Source organism: Bubalus kerabau, chromosome X (assembly GCF_029407905.1).
Source record: "Bubalus kerabau isolate K-KA32 ecotype Philippines breed swamp buffalo chromosome X, PCC_UOA_SB_1v2, whole genome shotgun sequence".
Taxonomy (NCBI): Eukaryota; Metazoa; Chordata; class Mammalia; order Artiodactyla; family Bovidae; genus Bubalus; species Bubalus kerabau.
The window spans coordinates 62,219,018-62,241,254 of NC_073647.1; the positions used below are offsets into that span (position 1 = coordinate 62,219,018).

Below are 22,237 nucleotides of genomic sequence, written 5' to 3' on the forward strand. Positions count from 1 at the left end.
GATCCCAGGTGGTTGCTACAGCTAGGTGAATAGGGTGATACATTTATTGTCTGAATATAAGGCACACAGAGGAAGGAGCTTAGCAAGCTACAGTCCTTGGGGTTGCAAAGAGTTGGGCATGACTGAGCGACTGAGCAAGGCACAGAGGGAAGCTGGGGAATAGATCATTCAAAGATTCTAGTCTTGTAACTTATCTTATCCTCAGGAAAGAAACCAAAGCTGGTTAATTTGCAATTAATAAACAGGCTGTGAATTCTAACTGAATTTTCTGATCTGATTTGCCAATATTAACGCATTGTTTTTAAAAAATCTTAATTTTAGAGTCCTGATTGTCTTATATAAAAATGTACTCTGAAGGGATCCCTGTGGAGATGACTAGGTAGTTGTTGGATATAGACATTAGACTGAAATGGAATTTTGACTTATCCTTTACAATCGAAATTTGGTATAATTGATTTCTTTGAGATTCTGAGTTAGTTTTATATCTCCACGTGGAGGAGATAGAAATCCTAATCTTAAACAGGGAAAGATGGCTCTATTCAATCCTGCTCACCATTTAAGGGGAAATATATATGTATACACAAACACACATATTGTATGTGTATCAGCTCTGCTTCAACTCAAGCTAAAGAAAAAGCCCAGAAATGTGCAAAGATATTCCCTTTAACTCACTCAACCAGAGAAGATAAAAAACAGAAACATGGTGGCTGTCCCACCCGTGAATACTCACATCATCTCTCTCAAGAAAAATGAAGTGTTCTCAACTTCGATATGTGACAAAAAGAAGTTTGGTTCAGCTGTAGGATGGGACATGTATTCACAAGCGGATACATTACCATTGAGCCGCCTGGATTGATAGTATGTGCACATGATGAAATATGGTAAAAAGTCAATTTCTCTCCCATGCTCGTGTCTCATTCTACCCAGAAGACATTGCTGTTTTTACATTTCTGTGTATCCTTCCAGAGATACTCTCTGCAAATGAAGTACACATTATAATGTTATGATCACGTACAAGCCAGTCACTCTTTTAAACTTTCTATAAATATGACTTTATTTATCCCTCCATTGTTTATTTCCAGTCTATGTTTCCAGCTCTAGTGCAGGATGCTTGCCTAGAAAATTCCATGGATAGAGGAGCCTGGTGGGCTACCGTCCATGGGGTCACAAAGAGGTGGACACAGCTGAGCACACATGCACAGTGCAGTGTGGAACAAGAAGCGCTGATGGGAGTTAGAACCTGTTTGGTGTTTTGTTTATATTCTCAGGTCGAGTGAGTTAAGGGAACATCTTTACACACTTCTGGGCTTTTTCTTTAGCTTGAGGTGAAGCAGAGCTGAAAGAAGTTCTTCTGAGGATTGTTTGAAGCCACTGTACTAGATTATCTTGAAAGGTCCCTGGGTTATTTTCTTACAGCAGCTATAACAAATTAACATGAACCTAGTGGCTTAAAATAATACACATTCATTCTGTTTTAGCCCCAGAGGTCAAGTACAAAATCAACATTACTGGGTCCAAACCAAGGTTTTAGCAAGGCCACTGTCCATTTGGCAGGCTTTCACTAGGGGAGATTACTTAAGTTGCCTTTTCTACATCTAGAGTTGCATTCTTATAGTCCTTGCCTTGTGATACATTCGTCCATCATCCAAACCAGCAGCATAGCAACTTGCTTCAGTCATAATACCGCCCTCCTTCGTCTGTGTCAAATGTCCTTCTCCTTTCCTCTTCATAAGGATATATTATTACAATTTGGGCTCACCAAGCTAGTCTCCTGGTGGCTCAGATGGTAAAGATTCTACCTACAATGCAGGAGACCTGGGTTTGATCCCCGGGTCGGGAAGATCCCCTGGAGAAGGGAATGGCTACCCAGTTCCGTATTCTTTCCTGGAGAGTTCCATGGTCAGAGGAGCCTGGCGGGATATACTCTATGGGATCACAAAGAGTCGGACAGGACTGAGTGAATAGCACTTTCACTTTTTGCTTTCAAGATAGTCACAAGATCCTTAACTTAATCACATCTGCAAAGTCCCTTTTGCCAAATCAAATAACATTCACAGATTTCAGGCACTAGGGCATGGATATCCTTAGAGGGCATTGTTCAGCAGACAACAGTCTGTCTTCTGACCCCGTCAAAGGTTCATATCCATCCTTCATGCAAAACACATTCATTTCATCCCAATATTCCCCAAAGTGTCAACGTATTACATATCAAGTCCAGAATCTCACCTGTAAATCATTTAATCAAATATGTGAGAAACGGTATGATTCTCCCTGTGGAAAAATTTTCTCCATCAGTGGGTCTGTAAACTAGTGAAAAAGTTAACCTCTTCCCAAATTACAGTAGCGGGATAGTTATAGGATAATAGTTACAGACATTCCCACTCCAAATGGGAGAAAATAAAGAAAAGAGTTATTGGCTCCAAGCAATCTTGAAATCCAACCAGGTAAACTCCACCAGGGTACAAGGCCTGGAAATCATCTTCTGTTTCTGGAGATTCTGGCCTTTGCCCCTGAAGGTCTATACTTCACATCAAAGATTCTATACTCAGAATCATCCTTCCATTTTTTTCTACACGATACTACATGTTTGCAGCTGAGTACTTTTTTATCAATTTGTTTCCTGCATGTAGGTTTTTGGGAATCTAACACCCTTTTTAATTTGTATGCTGAAAATTTGCTTATAAAGCATGTCCTCAATATTTTTTTTAAATAACTCACCATTCTTTGTAGGAGATTTTTTTGGATGGATAGACAAGATCTTCTTAACTTCACTTTAATTTTTTAAAATAAATTTTAGCATAGTTGAAAGCTTTTTCAGAGTCATGTAGCTAGTTTTTAATTCCTTTGATGATACCCGTACCATGCCTCCAATGTACACAACCCACCTACTTGGTGCTGAAGAAAATGAGGAAGATGAGATCCTGCTGCAGGCCTGGATACAGAGCTGTCGGAAATGGTAGTGTGTAAGGTCCAGGCAGAATCACTGGAAAGGAGTGACCTCTGAGGAGAGAAGGGACTTAACAAGAACAGAATTAAGAAACTAGTGTCTTTTTGTTTTTTTATTTTTATTTTTTTGGACCCATCCTGCAGCATGTGGGATCTTAGTTCCCCAACCAGGAATCCAACCCAGGACCTGCTGCATTGGAAGTACAGAGTCTTAACCACTGAACAGCCAGGGAAATCCCACAAAGAGAATTAAGTCCGAGGCATTTTCTATGGTGTCTTCTTTAAACCAAATAAGCACTCGGTTATTCTTAAGTTGTATCATTTTTATGCTTAAAAATCAATGAGAACTCCCCTGGTTGTCCAATGGTTAGGACTCAGCGTTTTCCCTTCCCTGGGCTAGGTTCAGTCTCTGGTTGGTGAACTAAGACCCTGCAAGGCAAGCAGCACAGTCCTCAACACCCCTTGCCAAATAATCAATGAATAAGTTTAAACAATTTCTGTACTACCAAAAGAAGGAAAAGTATTAGAAGTAAATATTATAGACTTTATGCTAATATGCTTGACCAAAGAATACTTTTACTAATCAGTAGAGAAGCGGTTGCTATTACCCACTCGCTACTACTGATTGGATGGTTTAGTGAGGCCCTGGGATGGGCCCGCCAGGGTCTGCCCAAAGCCCTGGCTGAGCATTAAGACAGAGGATATGACTATTTACATAGGTGAACCTGCAGAACCACATTCTGACAGCATGTGGTCCACTGGAGAAGGGAATGGCAAAACACTTCAGTATTCTTGTCTTGAGAACCCCATGAACAGTATGAAAAGGCAAAAAGAACACTGAAAAATGAACTCCCCAGGTTGGTAGGTCCCCAATATGACACTGGGGATCAGTGGAGAAATAAGCCCAGAAAGAATGAAGGGATGGAGCCAAAGCAACACCAACAACCAAAAACAACACGCAGGTGTGGATGTGACTGGTGATGGAAGCAAGGTCTGATGCTGTAAAGAGCAATATTGCATCAGTTCAGTTCAGTTCAGTCAGTCAGTCGTGTCTGACTCTTTGCGACCCCATGAATCGCAGCACGACAGGCCTCCCTGTCCATCACCAACTCCCGGAATTCACTCAGACTCACGTCCATTGAGTCAGTGATGCCATCCAGCCATCTCATCCTCTGTCGTCCCCCTCTCCTCCTTCCCCCAATCCCTCCCAGCATCAGAGTTTTTTCCAATGAGTCAACTCTTCGCATGAGATGGCCAAAGTACTGGAGTTTCAGCTTTAGCATCAGTCCTTCCAAAGAAATCCCAGGGCTGATCTCCTTCAGAATGGAGTGGTTGGATCTCCTTGCAGTCCAAGGGACTCTCAAGAGTCTTCTCCAGCATCACAGTTCAAAAGCATCAATTCTTCGGCGCTCAGCCTTCTTCACAGTCCAACTCTCACATCCATACATGACCACAGGAAAAACCACAGCCTTGAATAGATGGACCTTTGTTGGCAAAGGAATGTCTCTGTTTTGAATATGCTATCTAGGTTGGTCATAACTTTCCTTCCAAGGAGTAAGCATCTTTTAATTTCATGGCTTCAGTCACCATCTGCAGTGATTTTGGAGCCCAGAAAAATAAAGTCTGACAGTGTTTCCACTGTTTCCACATCTATTTCCCATGAAGTGATGGAACTGGATGCCATGATCTTCGTTTTCTGAATGTTGAGCTTTAAGCCAACTTTTTCACTCTCCTCTTTCACTTTCATCAAGAGGCTTTTTAGTTCCTCTTCACTTTCTGCCATAAGGGTGGTGTCATCTGCATATCTGAGGTTATTGATATTTCTCCCGGTAATCTTGATTCCAGCTTGTGCTTCTTTCCAGCCCAGCGTTTCTCATGATGTACTCTGCATATAAGTTAAATAAGCAGGCTGACAATATACAGCCTTGACGTACTCCTTGTCCTATTTGGAACCAGTCTGTTGTTCCATGTCCAGTTCTAACTGTTGCTTCCTGACCTGCATACAGGTTTCTCAAGAGGCAGATCAGGTGGTCTGGTATTCCCATGTCTTGAAGAATTTTCCACAGTTTATTGTGATCCACACAGTCAAAGGCTTTGGCATAGTCAATAAAGCAGAAATAGATGTTTTTCTGGAACTCTCTTGCTTTTTCAATGATCCAGCAGATGTTGACAATTTGGTCTCTGGTTCCTCTGCCTTTTCTAAAACCAGCTTGAACAGGAAGTTCACAGTTCACATATTGCTGAAGCCTGGCTTGGAGAATTTGGAGCATTACTTTACTAGCATGTGAGATGAGTGCAATTCTGTGGTAGTTTGAGCATTCTTTGGCATTGCCGTTCTTTGGGATTGGAATGAACACTGACCTTTTCCAGTCCTGTGGCCACTGCTGAGTTTTCCAAATTTGCTGGCATATTGAGTGCAGCACTTTCACAGCATCACCTTTCAGGATTTGAAAGAGCTCAACTGAAATTCCATCACCTCCACTTGCTTTGTTCGTAGTGATGCTTTCTAAGGCCCACTTGACTTCACATTCCAGAATGTCTGGCTCTAGGTCAGTGATCACACCATCGTGATTATCTGGGTCGTGAAGATCTTTTTTGTACAGTTCTTCTATGTATTCTTGCCATCTCTTCTTAATATCTTCTGCTTCTGTTAGGTCCATACCATTTCTGTCCTTTATCGAACCCGTCTTTGCATGAAATGTTCCCTTGGTATCTCTAATTTTCCTGAAGAGATCTCTAGTCTTTCCCATTCTGTTGTTTTCCTCTATTTCTTTGCATTGATCGCTGAGGATGGCTTTCTTATCTCTCCTTGCTATTCTTTGGAACTTTGCATTCAGATGCTTATATCTTTCCTTTGCTCCTTTGCTTTTCACTTCTCTTCTTTTCACAGCTATTTGCAAGACCTCCCCAGACAGCCATTTTGCTTTTTTGCGTTTCTTTTCCATGGAGATGGTCTTGATCCCTGTCTCCTGTCCCATGTCGTGAACCTCTGTCCATAGTTCATCAGGCACTCTATCAGATCTAGGCCCTTAAATCTATTTCTCATTTCCACTGTATAATCATAAGGGATTTGATTTAGGTCATACTTGAATGGTCTACTGATTTTCCCTACTTTCTTCAATTTCAGTCTGAATTTGGCAATAAGGAGTTCATGATCTGAGCCACAGTCAGCTCCCGGTCTTGTTTTTGCTGACTGTATAGAGCTTCTCTATCTTTGGCTGCAAAGAATATAATCAATCTGATTTCAGTGTTGACCATCTGGTGATGTCCATGTGTAGAGTCTTCTCTTGTGTTGTTGGAAGAGGGTGTTTGCTATGACCAGTGCGTTCTCTTGGCAAAACTCTATTAGTCTTTGCCCTACTTCATTCTGTATTCCAAGGCCAAATTTGCCTGTTACTCCAGGTGTTTCTTGACTTCCTACTTTTGCATTCCAGTCCCCTATAACGAAAAGGACATCTTTTTTGGGTGTTAGTTCTAAAAGGTCTTGTAGGTCTTCATAGAACTGTTCGACTTCAGCTTCTTCAGTGTTACCGGTTGGGGCATAGACTTGGATTACTGTGATATTGAATGGTTTGCCTTGGAAACGAACAGAGATCATTCTGTCGTTTTTGAGATTGCATCCAAGTACTGCATTTCGGACTCTTTTGTTGACCATGATGGTTACTCCATTTCTTCTGAGGGATTTCTGCCCCCAGTAGTAGATATAATGGTCATCTGAGTTAAATTCACCCATTCCAGTCCATTTTAGTTCGCTGATTCCTAGAATGTCGACGTTCCCTCTTGCCATCTCCTGTTTGACTACTTCCAATTTGCCTTGATTCATGGACCTAACGTTCCAGGTCCCTGTGCAATTGGGACTTGCTCTTTACAGCATCGGACCTTGCTTCTATCACCAGTCACATCCACAATGGGATATTGTTTTTGCTTTGGCTCCATCCCTTCATTCTTTCTGGAGTTATTTCTCCACTGATCTCCAGTAGCATATTGGGCACGTACTGACCCAGGGAGTACCCCTTTCAGTATCCTATCATTTTGCCTTTTCATACTGTTTATGAGGTTCTCAAGGCAACAATACTGAAGTGGTTTGCCATTCCCTTCTCCAGTGGACCACATTCTGTCAGACCTCTCCACCATGACCTGCCTGTCTTGGGTGGCCCCACATGGCATGGCTTAGTTTCATTGCGTTAGACAAGGCTGTGGTCCATGTGATTAGATTGACTAGCTTTCTGTGTTATGGTTTCAGTGTGTCTGCCCTCTGATGCCCTCTTGCAACACCTACCATCTTACTTGAGTTTCTCTTACCTTGGACGTGGGGTATCTCCTCACCACCGCCCCTCCTGACCTTGAACGTGAAGTATCTCCTCTTGGCCCTCCTGCAACTGTGCAGCCACCGCTCCTTGGACCTGGGGTTGCTCCTCCCAGCCGCCGCCCCTAACTTTGGGCGTGGGTTAGCTCCTCTTGGCAGCTCCTGCACTGTAGCAGCCTGGCACTCTTTGCCGCCGCCCCTGACCTCCGACGTGGGGTAGCTCCTCGCAGCCACGTTTCTGGGAATAGAATTTGCTTTTTATTCCATCTAAAACTTGATAATAGACAGATTGTCCCTAGTACTCACTCTTAGAGAAGTTAGATAGCTTGCAGTTATAATCCTTTCTCTTCGATTTGAGATAAAAAACATTGCCTCAAGGACCTGAGAGTCATGTATGTGAAGTGCAAAAATTCAGGGAGATAACCTTCCCTCTTGTTCCCAGTCCCTGTGGGAGGATAAGGGCCTAACTTCAGTGAGCACCGTGTTTCAATTTACACCACTGCTTCCTGTCAGAATACAAGAGAAGATTGTCTTTCTTCCAGGTAAGTGAAAGTCTTAACTGGCACAGTTGTGTCTGACTCTTGCGACCCCATGGACTGACAGGTTCCTCCAGCCATGGAATTCTCCGGGCAAGAATACTGGAGTGGTAGTCATTCCCTTCTCCAGGGGATCGTCCCAACCCGAGCATCGAACTCAGGTCTCCCACATTGCAGGCAGATTCTTTACCATCTGAGCCACCAGGGAAGCCCCACATAAGTGCTAATTAACAAACCAAGTAGTTGCATCATAGGAACTAACCACCCACCCCACCCCCATCCAAACATCCCCCAGCGCCTTTCCCTTAGCATACTCCCATCTGTAAAAATGTCTCCATCCTTCTTTTCAGGGATTCAAGTTCATTTCACACTGGACAATTTACAAGTTCAGTTCACGCTGGACTCTCTTCCTATGTGTTGTTGTTCAGTTGCTCAGTCTGTGTCCAAAGCCTTGTTTGCCTTTGATACCTCTCAGGATAAATATTTGGAGAGAGGGGAGGTCACTGGGGTGGAGAGTGTTGGAAATCTTGGGATTCATAATTGGATAAGGGAGGGGCAGAGAAACCACTTTTACCTTTGAATCCTCACATGAACCATTCAGGGTAGATTGTATTATTCTCGTTGAAGTTTCTTGAGGCTTGATTTATAGCCAAGAGTATTCTGGAATGTTCCAGCCACAGTTGTTATGTGCAGTGTTCTACTCTGAATTAATTTTGTCACTCATGTTGTTCAAAACTTCCCCATCTAACTGATTTTTTTTGTCTGTTTTACTTGTAATTCAGTGAGCTGTTAAATACCTCACTGTAACTGTTTATTTCTCCATTTACTTCTGTCAATTTTTGCTGCATGTATTTTGACTCCTACGATAAGTGGTGCATAAATTTAGAATTCCTTTATTAGTTATTCTTATAAAATAAAACCTTTTATAACTATGGAATGTTTACCTTCTCTACAGTATATTTTCCTTAAAGTTTTTCTCTCTTATTAATGTGTTTATGACAATTTGATGTCTTTTATTACTTTTGGATGTTTCCCAATTGTGATCCCTTCAAATACTTCTCTATTCTTCTCTTTCTTGAACTCTAATTAAATGACTATTAGATTTAGACACCACCTCCCTTTTAACTCTCATCTACTCTCTTTTGGTACTTTCCATCATTCTGTCTCTCCAGGTTACATTCTGTACATTTTTTTCAGACCTATGTTTCATTTTTCTAATTCTTCTTTCAAGTAGGAAAATAATCTTTGAGCTCTGAACTACAACACCAAATATTCAAGGTATATTTTATTACGCCTCTAGAGTATTAATGGGAGATAAGGGTTCAAGATGTTAAGTGAATGTCCTCAGATGACCCAGCATGACAAAGGCATAGCTCAAACTAACATCATAGATCAGATCCTCAACCCAAGTCCTTTCCAATATACTTGCTTTCTCCTGGGCTGTGGATCCTCCCAATCTCTCATATCCCAGAAAGTAAACTATAGTGAGGTCTTCCAACATTTTTAGAGCTGTGCGATACTTCATTCTAGATTATAAAAGTTGGTGAGTCTGCTTCATTAGTCATGATATTTTCCTAGGACTTTGTTCTGGCATTTGGAGAAATTATGTATTATTCCCAAATCAGATTACAATGATCAAGGTATTTCATTTCCAAGAAGAGAAAACCCCAGGATGTTTACTCAGAGAAGTATGGGAATTGCTGAGAACAGTTTTGATATACATCTTTCATCCCACCAGGAGCAAGGTGGACACACAGCAATGAGTGATGTCCACATGGGCCCCTCAGTACGACTGCAACATGTCAGCAAGCAGACAAAAATACTGGTGTGGATTGTCATTCCCTTCTCCAGGGGATCTTCCCAACCCAGGGATCAAACCCGGGTCTCCTGAATCACAAGCAGATTCTTTCTGAGATTTCACATATCATACAATTCACATATCATACAATTCACCCAAACTGTACAATTCATTTGTCTTTAGTATATTCACAGATTTGTGCAACCACCATCATAGACAATTTTAGAAGTCTTTCATCATTTCAAGAAGAAACACCTAACCCTTGAGCCCTCTGTCACCCCATTACTCCTACCCCTTAAGCCTTAAGCAACTAGGAAACTACTTTATAGATTTCCCTATTTTGGATTTTTTTAATTAATTATTTTAATTGGAGGCAAATTACTTTACAATATTGTGGTGGTTTTTGCCATACACTGACATGAATCAGCCACAGGTGTACATGTGTCTCCCCCAGCCTGAACCCGCCTCGCACCTCCCTGCCCATCTCATCCCTCTGGGTAGTCCCAGTGCACCGACTTTGAGTGCCCTGTTTCATGATCCAAACTTAGACTACTCATCTATCTTACATAGGGTAATATACATGTTTCAGTGCTATTCTCTCAAATTATCCCACCCTCGCCTTCTCCCACAGAGTCCAAAAGTCTTTTCTTTATATCTCTGTCTCTTTTGCTGTATCGCATATAGTGTTGTTGTTACCACCTTTCTAAATTCCATATATATGTATTAATATACTGTATTGGTGTTTTTATTTCTGTCTTACTTCACTCTGTATAATAGGCTCTGGTTTCATCCACCTCATTAAAACTGACTCAAATGCATTCTTTTTAATAGCTGAGTAATATTCCATTGTGTATATGTACCACAACTTTCTTATCCATTCATCTGCCGAAGGACCTCTAGGTGGCTTCCATGTCCAAGCTATTGTAAACAGTGCTTTGATGAACATTGGGGTACACATGTCTCTTTCAATTCTGGTTTCTTCAGTGTGTATGCCCAGCAGCGGGATTGCTGGGTCGTGAAACTACATAACATGTGACCTTTTTTGACTGGCTTCTTTCACTAAGCATAATGTTTTAATGTTGATTCATGTTGTAGGATATATCAGTAAAACATTTGTTTTTGTTTCTGAATAATAGTCTGTAGTGTGGTTATACCTCAGTTTGTTTATCTGTCAGTCAGTGGATGGACAATTGGACTATTTCCACTTTGGGCTATTATGAATAATGCTGCCACAAAATTTAATCTATAATTTTTGTGTGAATATGTTTTCATTTCTTAAACCTAGAGTGGAATTGCTGGATTGTATGGTAACTCTATTTATTCATTTCAGTAACTTGCAGGCTGTTTTTACAAAGTGACTGCACCATTTTATATTCCCACCAGAAGTGAATGAGAGTTCCAGTTTCTCCATATCCTCACTAATGTTTTGTGTTACCTGACTTTTTCATACCAGCTACGTTTGAAGTGCATTTCAAGTGGTATCACATTATGGTTTTGATTTAAATTTCCCCAATGACTAAGGATGTTGAGCATCCCATTGCCCATTTTTATATGTTCCTTAGAAAAATGTCTATTTAGCTCATTTGCCCAGTTTTAAAAATTGAGCTGTTTGTCTTTTTATTACTGAGTTTCAAGTGTTCCTTACATATTAAGGACACAAGTCTCTTATCAGATATATGATTTGCAAATAGTTCCCTCTATTCTGTGGGTGCAGTTTTCACTTTCTGGGTGACACCTTTTGAAGCAGAAAAGCCTCATTTTTATAAAATCCTTCATGTCTATTATATATGTTCTTGCTCCTGCTTTTGTTGACATATTGACAAATTCTTTGCAAAACCCAAGATCATCAAGATTTACTCCTAGGGGCTCCCCAGTGGCTCACTGGTAAAGAATCCACCTGCCAATGCAGGAGACACAGGTTCAATCCCTGATCCGAGAAGATCACACATGCTGTGGAGCAACTAAGCCCATGCGCAACAACTATGGATGGAGCCTGTGCTCAAGAGCCCATGTGCCCTAGAGCCTGTGCTCCTCAAGAAGAAAAGGCACTGCAATGAGAAGCCAGCACACCACAACTAGAGGAAAGCCTGTGCAGCAAAGAACACCCAGCACAGATAAAAATAAATAAACAAATTTTTTTTTTAAAAGATTTACTCCTATGTTTTCTTCTAGGAATTTTGTGGTTTTAGATTTCACACTTACTTTTTCTGATTCATTTGCTGTCAGTTTTTGTACATGGTGTGAGACAAAAATTCTAACTCTGTTCTTTTACATGTGATTCTTTAGTTATCCCAGCAGCATTTGCAGAAAAGGCTATTCTTTTTTTCCCATTGAATGTCCTTGAAACCCTTGTCAAAAATTCGTTGACTAAAGATGCTTGGTTTTGTTTCTGGACTCTCCATTCTACTCTGTTCAGCTGTATGTACATCCCCATGGCAGTCTCACAGTATCTTCATTATCATTGCTTTGTGGTAAGCTTTGGAATAGTAGGCTTTGGAATAGAGAACTGGGAAATAATCTTTGAAATAAAAATCTCTCCCTTTATCTTTTTGTAAGTTTAACTAATCTGAGTTCCTTGTAATTCCATATGTATGCATTTTTAAATCAGTTTGTACATTTCTACAAAGCAATCTGTTGTGTTTCTGATAGATACTGCATTATATCTGTAGATCAATTTGGAGAGTATTGCCATTGTAATAATATTTAGTGTTCTGTACCATGATCAGGGGATATTTTCCCATTTATTTAGATCTTATTTAATTAATTCCAAAAATATTTTGTGTTTTTCAGATATGGATTTTGTGATTTTTTTGTTAAATTAACTCATAAGTATTTTATTTTTGATACCATTGTAAATAGAAATGTGCTTTGAATTTCATTTCATATTGTTCATTGCAAGTGGTAGAAAGACAAGTGGCTTCTATATCCTGATCTTATATTGAAAAATCAGCAAATTTAAAGTAGTGGAAGATCAGTTTCTTCTCTGGGACTTATTGTATTTCTTTTCAGTAAAAGTATTTAAACATTTTCAGATGCAGTAAGCCAAATAAGCTAGGATGTGATTAATTTTAAGACAATAATCAGATGTATTAAATCTTTCTAGTATAAAAGTATCACATCTTCACAAAACTAGGAGAAAAGGATTTTCATTTACACACTCACAGACACTCAGAGGGCTCACAGGTTTGGCTCTGCAATCCGACCAAGAAGTCTAATGCAAAATCAGACACAAATACATATACAAACAAACTCTGCAGGAAAAAAGTAATAATTATTGAAAGGTGATGACAGAGAATGGATACTTGGTCTTTCTACTTTTTCATATAGAAACTTTCTGTGCTGTTCTGTGCAACCCCATAGACAGCAGCCCACCAGATTCCCCCGTCCCTGGGATTCTCCAGGCAAAAATACTGGAGTAGGCTGCCATTTCCTTCTCCAATGCATGAAAGTGAAAAGTGAAAGTGAAGTTGCTCAGTCGTGTCCAACACCTAGCGACCCCATGGACTGCAGCCTATCAGGCTCCTCCATCCATGGGATTTTCCAGGCAAGAGTACTGGAGTGGGGTGCCATTGCCTTCTCTAAGGCACTGAAGAAGCCTCCAACTGAGAATCACCAACAATGACAGACACAAAGCTGTAAGAAAAGTTGACTCCTGTAACCAAAGGTCTATGAAAAGGGTAGTCTGAACACAGAAAACGTGTTTGGTAATACTGCAACTCCTCTCCAGACAAACACCAGTGGAAACCCTCACCCTAAACGCTGAGGTTTCAGAGGCCAGGAAGGGTGTTAATCTTCTGTCCTGCTTCTCTAAAATCAGTGATGACCCTTCAATTCACCTGTCAGGGTAACGTCAGAGGGGTCCAGCGGCAAGTCAGATCTCCACCTCCACTCAACAACAGTAAACTGAATGAGACAGTGCGGATGTGACTAGTAAGCACTCCGTTCATTCTCATTTCTGGTGCCTCTGTTGCCAGTGGTTAGCTGAACCTCCATATCCACCTGGCATTCGTGAAGTGGTGTGAGATAGGGCTACTCAATACTCTGGTTTCTCCCTCACCCCTCTTTGTGTTCTGAGCTCTCTTGAGAGCTGAACTTCACCCCCACCCATCATCCAAACCAAATCCAGTATTGGGAGGCAGAGTTGCTTAGCACTCAGCTTTCTCCTTTTCCCCTTGATGTCTCAGAGACCAGAGACAAGCTAGCCAAGCTTCATCTGCCAACCCTACAGCCACTCACAAATTGTTCGGTCTCCCATTCCCATCCCCCTTCCCCAGGGTCAGCAGTGCATAGAGAGGAACTGAGCTTATACTCCCATTCTGAGGCTACAAAAGGGTTGTGAATTGGTGCCTCTCATTGACTGGGACGTTATCCATGGCTGGAGTGGGTGGTCTGCTACCACTGCGGCAGCATGAGTCAGCAATCCACTTTTGCTAAGGTGGAATCAGAGCAGGAATCTGAAGATACAGCCCACACCATTGTGTGTTATACCCAAGTATCATACAAAAATACAGATGAATAGGGTCCAGAATCTTAGAATGTGGTATTCAAAATGCCCAGGGTATGATAGAGATCACAAAACACAGATTCAAGAAAATCACAGCTTGAATACTAAAAGACATTCTACAGATGTAAACATTGATGTGAATAATGTTGAAATAATGACAAGAAGTTTGAAGTGATCATCCTAAAAGTAATTATCAAGTAGTTACAAATTCTTTTAAAACAAATGAAAAATTTGAAAATCTCAACAAAGAAGTGGAAGATAAAGAAACAAGTGGAAATTATAGAAAATAAAAATAGTGCATTTCTTACTGAAACGGCACAGATCCTGGGAGATGTATTTCAGACAGAAAAGTGGGCTTCTTCTACCTTGCTTTCTATCTTATTATCCACTGAACAATATTACATTTGCAGTACAGAGGAAGATACCATAGAATGTCATTCATACATTTACTGAAATTGAAAAATGAAGTCACACTTTTACTTATAAACTATAATTCTATTAACAATTGAGAATTTTCAGTGAGAACTACCTTTCCAATTGTTCAGTCATATGCTGAACATTTTTCATAAAACGAGTGAACTATACTTGTAGTACCAAGATTTAGAAAAAGGATATCTAAAACACATCTATTTGGTATATCTGCAATATTCTAGAAATTACATCCATTGCAAATTAAAAATATGAGAAGCCAGTTTTCAAAATTCTTATAGGGGATATGAGAGGGAAATAATTACCCTGAGGTAATTAATGAGGGAAATAAATCCCCTTTTGAGAAAATTCTGTTGTTCTTACTTTCACCCAGGAGTGGTCCACCTAGAGGAGGATGTTAAGTGCATTTTCATTGCAATCTGCCCAGTTTGGGGCATCTCAATTGGACCCTCAGTTGTTTTCTGCTCAGGATTCTGTGGGCAGAACCTGACATCAGGCTGGGCTAATGTCTGTTCCTCTTAGCAAGGGAGAACAAGCTTTTTCATTATCCTGGCATGGGGTTCTTTAGAAATTTGTCTGGACACTGGAAGCACATCAACAAATCATTGCCCATTAAAAAATGATACTGGGTTTGAGATGACTTAAATACTTAGACTTTTCTTAAACTCCTCATGGGAAACAGTATTGACAGGCATTATTCCTCTTTTCAACTGAAGCAAAATCTAAAGCACAGTGTACTTTAAGGTGACTTTGTGGAAATTGCAAAATATATTTAAGCAATAGAGCCTAGGTAAAAGTCTAGACCCCTTGACCTTCAATTCTCATAGCATACAGTCAATGGTCAGGATCATAAACATCCTTTTATCAACACTCTGAAGTGTTCTGCTAAGCCCTATGTGTTATCTGAATGGAAGCCTGTCAACAGTCAAGAAGTGACATCAATTGCCATTCTCCTTTTGAAGATGGATAATTAAATCTTGGAAGAGTTAATGTGCCAGGCCAAGGACATGGAGCTTATGGTACTACTAAGAGGTAAAGCCATGAAACCAGGGATCCAGTCTTAGGATATTTAATGCCATTACACCCATCTACTGAAAGATGATATTATAGGGCAAAAATTCAAACATTCATGGCTGGTTTACTTCTTTATCACAATTAAAGGGTATAAGAAAGAAATGTTGAAGAAAGTAAACAGAAAAAAGCAAAAACTAAACTAAAGCAGAGAAAAAACAACAACAACAAATCAAAGAAACAAAACCTACTCAGAAAAGCTATGATCAAATGCTAAGTGTCAGGAAGAAAAGTAAGCCTTGGCTGATAAGGTGAGCAGAGACGTGAACTCAGTAAGGATGGTGGTTATAGGAACATCTGTGGGCAGGTTGTTACAGGAAAATACATAATGGTATGAGAACAGGTTTGGTGAGCTAGGGTTAGAGGCACAAAAAAAGAGGCTAGAGTAGCTGGAGAACAATTCATTGAAAAAATATTGAAGTATGCATCCTACCGGAGAAGGCAATGGCACCCCACTCCAGTACTCTCGCCTGGAAAACCCCATGGACGGAGGGGCCTGGTGGGCTGCAGTCCATGGGGTCGCTAGGAGTCGGACACGACTGAGCGACTTCGCTTTATTTTTTCACTTTCATGCATTGGAGAAGGAAATGACAACCCACTCCAGTGTTCTTGCCTGGAGAATCCCAGGGACGGGGGAGCCTGGTGGGCTACCGTCTATGGGGTCGCACAGAGTCAGACACGACTGAAGCGACTTAGCAGCAGCAGCAGCAGCATGCATCCTACCAGGCTTTACTACAAGGATATGTTAATGAACAAATAAAGATCCCTGCCCTCCAGGAATTTAAATTTTTCCACCAGAGGGAGATGGCGAATTTACAAAATAGCAGATAAATAAAATGTGTTGTATTCCGAAAGGTGATAAACAATTGGGAAGAGAATAGGAAACATACGAAAACAGTGGAATCCGGGTTTCAGGGAGAAGGTTGGAAACAAATACCCTGAGCGATCCTTGCAGTTGATAGGCGTGTTATTAAAGGGGCGGCATTTTTCTCCTTCCCCGGAGGAGGGCGTGCCCATGCACTGCAGTATTCTTGCCTGGAGAACTCTCTGGACAGAAGGGCCTGGCGGGCTACAGTTCATGGGATCACTGTAGCCACCTTTGTAAGGCACAGTCAGACGTGACTGAAGTGACTTAACTTGCACACAGTTTTCTCCTTTATGCTGCTTTTGTCAATTGTCAATGTCAGTGGTGTGCTGGTTTTACTGCACAGAGGCCAGAATACATTTTCCCTATCTTTGGTGTGGACTCGACCCCTCATGTAACATAGGAGTGCCCCCGTGGACACTTAAGTCTGACAGCTTTTTTTAATCAAATGCTAAGTCTGGTAGCTCAGAGGTTAAAGCTTCTGCCTGCAGTGCGGGAGACCTGGGTTCGATCCCTGGGTTGGGAAGATCCCCTGGAGAAGGAAATGGCAACCCACTCCAGTATTCTTGCCTGGAGAATTCCATGGACGGAGGAGCCTGGCGGGCTACAGTCCATGGGGTCGCAAAGAGTCGGACACAACTGAGCGACTGAACCGAACTGGACTGAACCGAAGTCGCCCGCCAGGCGGTAGCCTGAAGCCTGCCAGGCTTCTCTGTCCATGGGATTCTCCAGGCATGAATACTGGTTACTGTGCCCTCGTCCAGGGGATTTTCCTGACCCAGTGATGGAACCTGCAACTCTGCAGTCTCCTGCATTGGCAGGCAGGTTCTTTACACTAGAGCCACCTGGGAAACCCCCTTTTCATCAAGGGGCCAATCGTTTTGAAGTTCAGTCTCTGTTGCGAAAGCCCATCGATGTGGACATCAGTTCTCTGGGTTTGAGTCCTGGCCTGGCAGAAACCCTGGCCAGGCGGTGCCTAGGCCACAGGGAAAGACGTTGTGCTGGGCTTCCCAGCCAACTGGTTCTAGAGGTGCGGAGCCTATGCCTGATTGGAACCCTCTCACCGATAAGCCTCTTTGCCTTCAGCCCCTGTGGGTGGGTCTGGAATCTGGCCCCACCTCCCAGTACAGAGCTGATTGAGTGAGCTGGTGGCACCTGACCTGAGCTGCGCCAATCCAAGTCCTCTTCTGTGGCGGTTTAACTTGGAGCGGCAACCGTTAAGACGCCAGTCACCTCCAGCACTGCTTCTTGTTGGCAGCAAGAGGGAGGAACGTGCTTCCACTGCTGGGGTCTTGGACGTCTCAACTGTTTTGCAACTCTTATTTTAGTCAGGTAAGGCACAACAGTATTCTTTCTATAAATTACATCTCTACTGATATAAATGAAAGTACCTAGGACCAAAGTTCGGGGATTAATAAGAAAAGAGATCTAATGGATTGTGCGCCGGCCCACAATCCTGTCCATCCACTGGGCACCTCTCTTTCCTAACCTGTGATTCGCTTCAATTGTGTGGCTAACCATGTCATGCTCTCTTTAAAATCCATCAATCAAAAAGAAAGAAAGAAATCCCTCGGTCAGCCTTGTGCTTCTTTAAAGAATCGTTATTTCTTTGCATCTGATTATTTTTGTGGTTCGTATTGATAGGCCAAACTTTAAATTCTAAGTGTTGAAGTGCATATTTGTATATGTGTGTGGAGGTGTATACCTATGTATCTATATCTATCTATCTATATGCTGTGCTAGGTTGCACATTCTTGGCCAACTCTGTGACCCTATGGACGGTGGCCTGCCAGCCTCCTCTGTCCATGGGATCCTCCAGGCAAGACTACTAGAGTTGATTGCCATTTCCTTCTCCAGGGATATTCCCTACCCAGGAATCGAACCCAGATCTCCTGCATTGTAGGCAGATTCTTTACCGTCTGAGTCACCAGAAGCAGAGAAATACTAATCTATGCCCTGGAAATGGTTGCACTCTCATTTATTTTTAATGGGCTCTCTAAACAGGAAATGGCAATCCACTCCAGTACTCTTGCCTGGAGAATCCCATGGACAGAGGAGCCTGGTGGCCTACAGTCCATGGAATCACAAAGAGTTGGACACGGAATGAGCAACTAACACTCTCACTTTCAAACCAGTTTGAAATAGTTTTTTAATGGATGATACAGCACGAGAATTTATTCATCTTTATATCCATCCTCCTAACTGTATTTCATTTGATTAAACTATTATTAAACAGTGGGATTTATAGCATAACCGTGGGGCTTCCCCTGTGGCTCAGCTGATAAAGAACCCGCCTGCCAATGCAGGAGAGGTAAGAGACTCGGGTTCTATCCCTGGGTTGAGATGATCCCCTGGAGGAGAGCATGGCAACCCACTCCAGCATTCTTGCATAGAAAATCCAATGGACAGAAGAGCCTGGCAGATTTCGGTTCATAGAATGGAAAAGAGTCAGAGAAGATGGAAGCAATTTAGGCCGCAGATAGAATTATGGTTCTTTTCAGGAGTGAATCTTTAAAAACAAGGGGTTTTTTTGAAATAATTTTATGCCCACAGAAAGGTTTCAAAAAAACAGTATAGAAAGCCCTCACACAAATTTCCCTAATGTTAACATCTTACATATGCATAGAAAAATTAAGAAAATTAAAAATTAATATTGATGCAGTAATGTTAACTAATTTACCTACTTTATTTGAATTTCACCATTTATCATAGTAATCTCCTTTTTCTGTCCCAGCATCCCATTCTGGATACCACATTTGGCCATCACTTCTCTTTAGTCTCCTCCAGGCTGAGAATTCCTCAAGCTTTCTGGGCCTTTCCCAGCAGTGACTCTTTTGAAAATACTGGTCAGGTATTTTATAGAATGTCTATCAATTGGGTTTGTCTGCTATTTTCTTAGGATTAGGTGGAAGTTACACATTTTTGGCAATAATACCTGTTTTATTCTCCTCTCCTTCATCCTAATGGTGATGGAGTGATTTCCACCGTAGGGATCTGGGGGTGGCTGCTGAACACACACCCCTGACACTGGATAGGCACTACCCACAGCAGCTTCTCAGTAACACTGATTCACTGCCTGGGGGTGGAGGACACTACTGGTCAGGTCAAGCCTCAGGGGAGTCATGCTCTGGAAGAGAGTGAACAAGCAGGGCTGTGGGACGCCATCTGTAGTAATAAGAGGAGGAGATAACTCTTGGTTCCCATGGAGGATGTGATTAGCTTGTTTGAATACTTCTGTGGGCTGGTGGAGAATTGAAACCTGATAGTCAGGGGCACACCGACACTGCGGCTGGTTCCTATCATAAGGCTGCTTTGGGGCTAGGGGAGTTCTTGCTGGGAGCCACACAGAGGGATAGCATTCTTCCTAGACTTTTAGTCACTACTTTTAAAATTCATCTGTTGATTTTGCCTACACAAATTATGACTGAAAGGTGACATTCTATTTCCTTATTCCTACCATATTTGTTCATTGGAATTCTGTAGAGCTGTGTTTTCTCCCTCGTTTATTTATAAATTTTCTAATTATAAAATTATTTTATGAAATATATTTCTAATTATCAAATCAAGTGATCAAATTATTTATGTCAATAACTTTGTTATATTGTGACATAATCAAATTATATCCTTATTTAGTTTCTTGCATTTTTCTGGCTTTGGTGATTAGGAACTCCTTTTGAGGGGTTTGTACTCTTTCAGCATGACCTGGTCCTTTTCTGTGTACTTCCTTGCTGGTGTTATACGGTATTCCTATTCGTCTTGTGTTTCTCTTTCCCCACCATGGCCCTGAAATCAAAACACTTCTGCAAAAACCCATGTTTCCTTTCCTTGGAAAATAACATTTAGTAACTGATATCTCCCTGTGTGTTCATTGCTACTGGGATTTCATTGCAGCTAGGTCCTCCTTCTTCATTCACAAATGAAGGAAATATATTGTATGTATATACTTACACTTCCAGATACATCTGAATTTCTCTACCTATTTCTTTTTTTTATTTTATTTTTTAACTTTACAATATTGTATTGGTTTTGCCATATATCAAAATGAATCCGCCACAGGTATACATGCGTTCCCCATCCTGAACCCTCCCCCCTCCTCCCTCCCCATACCATCCCTCTGGGTCGTCCCAGTGCACCAGCCCCAAGCATCCTACCTATTTCTATAGATAGTGAAAGCCAGGAGCTCCTACTAATACTTCTTTTTTAAAAAAATTATTTAATTAATTTTTGGGGGGGATATTGAGTTTAAAATATTGTGATGGTTTTTGCCATATATCAACAATCCATTCTAGGCGTATTTGTAACTTCTTTGTCTCTCCTGGCTCTCCTTATTTTCAGTATTTACTTACTTGTTCACTCCTGATTATACATGAAGTAGTTGCAGAAATGCTACTCAATGGTTAGATAGTATGACCGACTCAATGAACATGAATTTGAGCAAACTCCAGGAGACACTGATGGACAGGGAAACCTCAAGTGCTACAGAGCCTGGGGTCGCAAAAAGTTGGGCACGACTTAGCAACTGAACACACAACACACACCAGATAGAAGCAGATCTGATGCCTTGTGTTTGTGTACAGTTCTTTATGTTTTAAGCCTCAGAGGATGCAATCAAAATATTGTTTCCCCAAGTTGCTTAGCTTAGCGATTTTCTTCCTCACTCCATCTCTTGTGGTTAAGACATTCATTTGTAATATATTTAGGTTAATTTGTTGGTGTTTCTAATTTGAGTTTGCCCCCCCCCCCGCCCCCGCCACATCCCAGTTGATTTTAATTTTTCATTTAATCCTGGGGTATGTGAAATACTACTGTGATTCAAAGAGTCAAGGCTACAAAAAACATCTACTATAGGAGTGTCACTCTTTCCACATGCCGTCTATCCCCTTCCATTCCCCATTTCTTTTGCACAGTCCCCCTATAGATCACTAATCTCTTTAGTTGCTAGTTGAATCTTTCCTGTATTTACTCTACACAAATGAACAGATACATATGTGCTTTCTTATGTTCCAGTGTTTATTAAATGGACAGCATTTTCTCATGTTTCTTTGCCCTTTTCCTTTTGCACTAAACAGCATTCCACTAAAAAAACTCTTTATTCCCTGGAGGGCTTCATTCTTTTTTACAGCTTCATTGGATTACACTGGCCTCTATATGGGCATTTCAATTGTTTTCAACATTTTGTAATTATTAATACAAAGAATGCTGCAGGAAATAACCTGGGTATTATTTTTATGTTGGTGGAAATGTATCTTCAAGTTTTCCTCACAGAAGTTGGGCCAAAAGTTAAATGCATCTATAGTTCTATAAGGTATTTTCAAATTTCTCACCAGAAGAGTTGTACTGGTTTTCATTACCACTGGCCACTGGGGTTGTTTCCTCAAAACCTCACTATCAGAACATGTTGCCCTACCATTGTGACCTTTGTTGATATGGTAGGTGAGAAATGATATCTCAGTGTTGTTTTAGCATGCTGGTGGTTTAGTTCCTCAGGCATGTCTGACTCTTGCAATCCCGTGGACTGGAGCATGCCAGGCTCCTCTGTCCATGGAATTCTCCAGACAGGAATACTGGAGTTGGTTGCCAATTCCTTCTACAGGGGATCTTCCCCAGCCAGGGATTGAACCCGAGTATCTTGCATCTCCTGCATTGCAGGTGAATTGTTTACCACTGAGCCACCAAGGAAGTCCTTGTTTTAGTTTGTATTTGTCTAATTATGAGAAAGTTTGACACATTATACTTTGAGGACTGTTTTATATATTTTTTTGTGAATTATCTGTTTATACCT

At 41.3% G+C, this 22,237-nt stretch overlaps 2 long non-coding RNA genes across 5 annotated transcripts in view; one reads left to right on the forward strand and one right to left on the reverse strand.

Moving 5' to 3' along the window:
• Window positions 1-2,543: 2,543 nt before the first annotated feature.
• On the reverse strand, window positions 2,544-8,320 carry LOC129638641 (uncharacterized). The gene is made up of 3 exons (XR_008707949.1): window positions 8,103-8,320; window positions 7,249-7,490; window positions 2,544-3,016 (listed from the first exon to the last, which is right to left on the reverse strand). It is a non-coding gene; the product is annotated as an uncharacterized LOC129638641 (long non-coding RNA).
• The window catches only part of LOC129638640 (uncharacterized), a 33,009-nt gene continuing 18,323 nt past the window's right edge, over window positions 7,552-22,237 (forward strand). Inside the window, exon 1 of one of the 4 annotated variants that reach the window (XR_008707948.1) lies at window positions 7,552-7,794. This is a non-coding gene — a long non-coding RNA (uncharacterized LOC129638640). Of the gene's footprint in view, window positions 7,795-17,598; window positions 17,788-19,242; window positions 19,307-22,237 lie in introns of those variants that run through there. The other 3 variants (XR_008707946.1, XR_008707945.1, XR_008707947.1) reach the window with 3 other exon arrangements.